Source organism: Bos taurus, chromosome 9, assembly GCF_002263795.3.
Source record: "Bos taurus isolate L1 Dominette 01449 registration number 42190680 breed Hereford chromosome 9, ARS-UCD2.0, whole genome shotgun sequence".
Classification (NCBI taxonomy): Eukaryota; Metazoa; Chordata; class Mammalia; order Artiodactyla; family Bovidae; genus Bos; species Bos taurus.
In genome coordinates, this window is record NC_037336.1 from 32,555,140 (window position 1) to 32,560,479 (window position 5,340).

The 5,340-nt window shown below is 42.9% G+C and overlaps 1 non-coding gene across 1 annotated transcript; it reads right to left on the minus strand.

Annotated features, from left to right (window-relative positions):
- Positions 1–4,801: 4,801 nt before the first annotated feature.
- LOC112448172 (U6atac minor spliceosomal RNA) lies at positions 4,802–4,927 on the minus strand. Its single transcript, XR_003036565.1, has one exon. It is a non-coding gene; the product is annotated as a U6atac minor spliceosomal RNA (small nuclear RNA).
- Between the last annotated feature and the right edge of the window lie 413 nt (positions 4,928–5,340).

Sequence of the window (5,340 nt, forward strand, 5' to 3'; positions counted from 1 at the left end):
CCAGTTCTAACTGTTGCTTCCTGACCTGCATACAAATTTCTCAAGAGGCAGATCAGGTGGTCTGGTATTCCCATCTCTTTCAGAATTTTCCACAGTTTATTGTGATCCACACAGTCAAAGGCGTTGGCATAGTCAATAAAGCAGAAATAGATGTTTTTCTGGAACTCTCTTGCTTTTTCTATGATCCAGAGGATGTTGGCAATTTGATCTCTGGTTCCTCTGCCTTTTCTAAAACCAGCTTGAACATCAGGAAGTTCACGGTTCACATATTGCTGAAGCCTGGTTTGGAGAATTTTGAGCATTACTTTACTAGCATGTGAGATGAGTGCAATTGTGCGGTAGTTTGAGCATTCTTTGGCATTGCGTTTCTTTGGGATTGGAATGAAAACTGATCTTTTCCAGTCCTGTGGCCACTGCTGAGTTTTCCAAATTTGCTGGCATATTGAGTGCAGCACTTTCACAGCCTCATCTTTCAGGATTTGGAATAGCTCAACTGGAATTCCATCACCACCACTAGCTTTGTTCATAGTGATGCTTTCTAAGGCCCACTTGACTTCACATTCCAGGATGTCTGGCTCTAGGTCAGTGATCACACCATCGTGATTATCTGGGTCATGAGGAACTTTTTTGTACAGTTCTTCTGTGTATTCTTGCCATCTCTTCTTAATATCTTCTGCTTCTGTTAGGTCCATATGATTTTTGTCCTTTATCGAGCCTATCTTTGCATGAAATATTCCCTTGGTATCTCTGATTTTCTTGAAGAGATCTCTAGTCTTTCCCATTCTATGCCTATATATAGGTTTCCCAGGTGGCTCTAGTGGTAAAGAACCTGCCTACCAATGCAAGAGATGTAAGAGATGTGGGTTCAGTCCCACATCTGAACCTCTGAAACTCGTCCAGTGGGGCAGGATGAGGGCATGGCAACCCACTTCATATTCTTGCCTGGAGAATCCCATAGACAGAGGAACCTGGCAGGCTATAGTCCATAGGGTTCGCAAAAAGTCAGATATGACTGAAGTGACTTAGCATGCATGCACGAATATATATATATATATATATATATATATATATATATATTTATTTATATTTATATGACACTGAGGTGTGATATCCTGATCCTCCGCTAGGATCCCAGATAGTAGGACCCCAGCTTCTAGAAATGTTGGCAGCTGACAGTCCTTCCCCCAGCTCCTCTTTGGGACTTTCCTCAACTAGACAGAGATGCTTGCCTGAGGTCTTGCCACCTTCCTGAGGGTAGCCCATACCCAATATGACTGGTTGATTCAGTCATATTGTACAAATGCCCTGTTTCCTTCCCTCAATTTAGGACAATTCTGAAGCCCATCTGTGATGGTTAATTTTGAGTTAACTTGACTGGGCCAAAGGATGCCCAGAGACCTGGTTAAACATTATTTTTAGGTCTGTCTGTGGGTGTTTCCGGAAAAGATTAGCATTTGAATTGTTGGACTGAATAAAACAGATGGCCCACCCCAATGTGGGTGGGCATCATTCAATCTGTTGAAGATCTGAATAGAACAAAAAGGCAAAGTAAGGGAGAATTTGCAATACATATATATGTGTGTAATTGGTTCTTTTTGGAGATTTTATATATATATTATATATATAATAAATATATATAATATGTTTTTTCTCTCTGGAGAACCCTAACTTACACATCATCCAAGCTCCAGATCTCCATGTAGAATGGGCTGAGGCCTTTGTTGCTATTGCATTGAAGACCAGTTTCTCCCTCTGAAGACCAGTTTCTGCCTCCATGCCTTGGTAGGCAATGACTCCTGGAGCAATCCTTCCCAAACAAACTTTCCTATGTGCCAATCTCTATATTAGAGTTGGCTTCTTGGGAAATCTCATCTGCATTTTATGCCATGTGCAGTCTCCATAGTCTGTATATCTTTATGATAAAGACCTAGAACACAGATCCCTTCACACACCCACACACACTAAAGTGTTCCTTAAATAAGCATAGATTATTCACAAATAAATTATTTGTTGCTCACCTCTCCCTCTCCATGGGACTGTGGAGAGAAGGTGATTCTGGGTCTGGAGTGTGTCTCCGTGAGAGTGTGCAGATCTGCATAGAAGTGTTTAATTTGAATTTTCTTTTCTTTTTTTTGTATTAACTCTATCTCTTCCCTCCTTCCCCCTCTGACATTTATTATTAGGCTGTGAATTTACAACCAGGAGTAGAGTCAAGGACAAGATCAAAACAGGCCAGCAAACACATGGTTAGGTAAGAACATGGAGGTAGCTTTAGAAGAGAGAGAGCATCCTATAGATTTCCCCTTCTGAATAGAAAGCATCCTATAGATTTCACCTTCTGAACAGAGAGCATCCTGTAGATTTCACCTTCTGAATAGTTCCTGATTTCCTCTACGACCCACCTTCCTCCTCATTTTCTCCTGCTTGCTTTATTCCACCAGTTTCACCTAGATTACTATAACACATCCCTGGCTTCTTTCCTGTCTGCTGTCTTTTCTCTTCCTTCAAATCTACTGTTTCAGTCTAACCTGCTATCCTTCTTGTTTCAGTCTCTGAGTGACTCTGTGGCACAGAGCGATGGCTGTGCTCCGGGGTGTATGCTCTTTTCAGTAGGGTGAGGTTTGAATTAGGGTGCCTCTGCCAGGCTCCTTTGTTTCCTGGTGTGACCATGTGGTTAGTTCTTGCCAATGGAATGTTGGTAAACATGATGCCAGTCACCACTGGGCCATGGATTTAAAAAAATTTATCTGTATTATCATGAATAATAAGCTTTCTGTGAAATTCAAACCTTTCCTTTTACATTTATTTATTTTTGGCCTGCCCCCATAGCATATAGGATTAGTTCTCCAACCAGGAATTGAACCCAGGCCCCCTGCATTGGAAACATGGAGTCTTAACCACTAGACCTCCAGGGAAGTCCCTGGGCCATGGATTTTAAGAAATAAATGTGGTTTACCATCCTTTCTTCTCATCTCTTCTGGCTGGAAACAGATAAGACCCTAGGGAGCCACAAGATGGAAGGAATTGAGTTCCTGAAATACCATGTGGAACACAGCTGCCCACTGACCAGATTCTTCTGCTTCAAACTATCACATGAGCAAGGAATCATTTTCTGTTGAGTTTGAGCCAAAATGCATATTGACGTCTGCCTGTTACAGTAGCCAGCCCATCCAAATTAATTGACTGCTTCTTGATCTTACGATGTATTTAACCTTTAGCATGGCTGACAAACTCCCGTGGATGTAGCTCTTTCAGTCTCGTCGCAGTAGGTGAAGCCTCAGGCTCTGGAGCTGGTCTACATGGTTCATGTTTGAGCTCGCAAACCAGCTTTGTGACTTTGGATAAAGTACTTGAGTTCTCTGTGTCTGTTTCTCTTCCTCCAGAAGAAGAGAATTTTGTTAAGAACTCCGAACAGTCTGGGAATTTACCCTACTCACCAGCCAGCTTGCCTCTCTTCCATGGATGCTGGCAGAAGACACAAGACTCTCAGGTCAGAGGAAAAGGGTGCTATCATTCCCAGCACAGCAGATGACATGAACTTCATGTTTGAATTGGTTCCCCTTATCCTGCAAGATCCCCAGGGTGAGGCGATGCAAAGCCAGGTAGATGCTGCACACGTGGGGCATTTGCATCACAGCTGAAAACCCTGAGCTGAAGAATCCTAACTCTTGAAATGGCTGTGAGCAAATCTGCCAAAACTTTGGTCTGGCAGGGGACATTATCCTTTATTATAATAGAAAAATAAAGTAAACAAACCTGCCTCTGCTCTGGGGAAGAAACAATCCCTATCTTCCCAGGGAGCCATGTCTCCCAACAATATTGCCTCCTCTTCAGATTGTTACAAGGACTAAATCCGTTAGCACCTAGAACTGCTTACAATCATGCCTGGTATGAAATAAACCTCCAGTAACTGAACTGATGTCCTTCTAGTCCACCTGCTTCTTTTTTTCATTTTAATTTATTATTGAGGTAACATTGGTTTATAACAGTATATAAGATTCATGTATACATTCTATTTCTATTTCTGTATACATTACTCCTTCAGTTCAGTTCAGTTCAGCCACTCAGCCATGTCCAGCTCTTTGTGACCCCATGGACTGCAGCACGCCAGGCCTCCCTGTCCATCACCAACTCCCGGAGTCTACTCAAACTCATGTCCATTGAGTTGGTGATGCCATCCAACCATCTCATCCTCTGTTGTCTCCTTCTCCACCTGCCTTCAATCTTTCCCAGCATCAGGATCTTTTCAAATGAATCAGTTCTTCGCATCAGGTGGCCAAAGTTTTGGAGTTTCAGCTTCAACATCAGTCCTTCCAATGAATACCCAGGACTGATCTCCTTTAGGATGGACTGATTGGATCTCCTTGCAGTCCAAGAGACTCTCAAGAGTCTTCTCCAACACCACAGTTCAAAAGCATCAATTCTTTGGTGCTCAGCTTTCTTTATAGTCCAACTCTCACATCCATACATGACTACTGGAAAAACTATAGCTCTGACTAGACAGACCTTTGTCGGCAATGTAATGTCTCTGCTTTTAATATGCTGTCTAGGTTGGTCATAACTTTTCTTCCAAGGAGCAAGTGTCTTTTAATTTCATGGCTTCATCACCATCTGCAGTGATTTTGGGCCCCCCCCCCAAATAAAGTCTGTAGCTGTTTCCACTGTTTCCCCATCTGTTTGCCATGAAGTGATGGGACCAGCTTGCTTACCACCAAAATCTTAGTTTCCATGTGTCACCACACAATGGAACCCCTCTGGTAGCCACTAACCTGTTCTCTGTATGTATGTTTCTATTTTCATTTAAAAACAATGGTTAGATGCCACAAAATAGGTGGCAATGCTTTGACCATACGTGAGTTGTCAGGTCCAACGGCTTCTTCCATCCTTGTCAGTGGGAGTGCTAACCTTCTTGCCTTTCCTATGACACTCCACCTACTTTATATGAGCCATTCTGAGCTGCTTTCATTCACCCAAATGTGTCACACGTTTTTGTGGTTTTTTTTTTTTTTTTAACCTGTGAGCTTTCAAGCTGACTCCTGCATCTGGAACATTCAACCACACCACCCACCCCATTCCTGCTTCTCCTTCACTTTCACCCCCCGCCCCGAGCTTAGGTGCCCCCGCTCTGGCTCACACCCTCCGCTCCCTCTCGTTCCCTCTCAGAACGCTTAGCAACCTTCAGTGTTGATGTTGTTTACATTTCTTAAACTCCCCAGGAATGTAAACTCTGGGAGGCTAGAGAAAACATGAAGTTACAGAAAGGGCTCTGGCTAGCTTAAAGAAAAGGGAGAATTTATTGGATGGTTTCTGGGTTATCTCCTGGGATCTGAACTGGAATTG